The sequence below is a fragment of the Antechinus flavipes genome, chromosome 2 (assembly GCF_016432865.1).
Source record: "Antechinus flavipes isolate AdamAnt ecotype Samford, QLD, Australia chromosome 2, AdamAnt_v2, whole genome shotgun sequence".
Classification (NCBI taxonomy): Eukaryota; Metazoa; Chordata; class Mammalia; order Dasyuromorphia; family Dasyuridae; genus Antechinus; species Antechinus flavipes.
The window spans coordinates 388,338,125-388,338,391 of record NC_067399.1 but is presented as its reverse complement, the minus strand read 5'-3'; positions in this window follow the sequence as shown (position 1 = coordinate 388,338,391).

The window sequence follows — 267 nt, the reverse complement described above, 5'->3', positions numbered from 1 at the left end:
TTAATGGCTCTACACTTCATCTTTTTTATTCTTCTTACTCTTTTTTTTCTTTCTTTGTGGCATTTTTAGGCACCCTTTGGTGGCACTTAGAAGTAAGGAATTTGCTGACTTTCATTTCAATTATCCTTTATTGGCTGTTTTTTTTTTTTTTTTTTTTTTTTTTTTTTTTGTAATATAGCAGTATCAGTATTAGTAGAATCACCTATTCTTTATTGAGTTTTTCTATCAACTAGCAGCTGCTGTAGCTCATTAGTCATTTGCAACCTA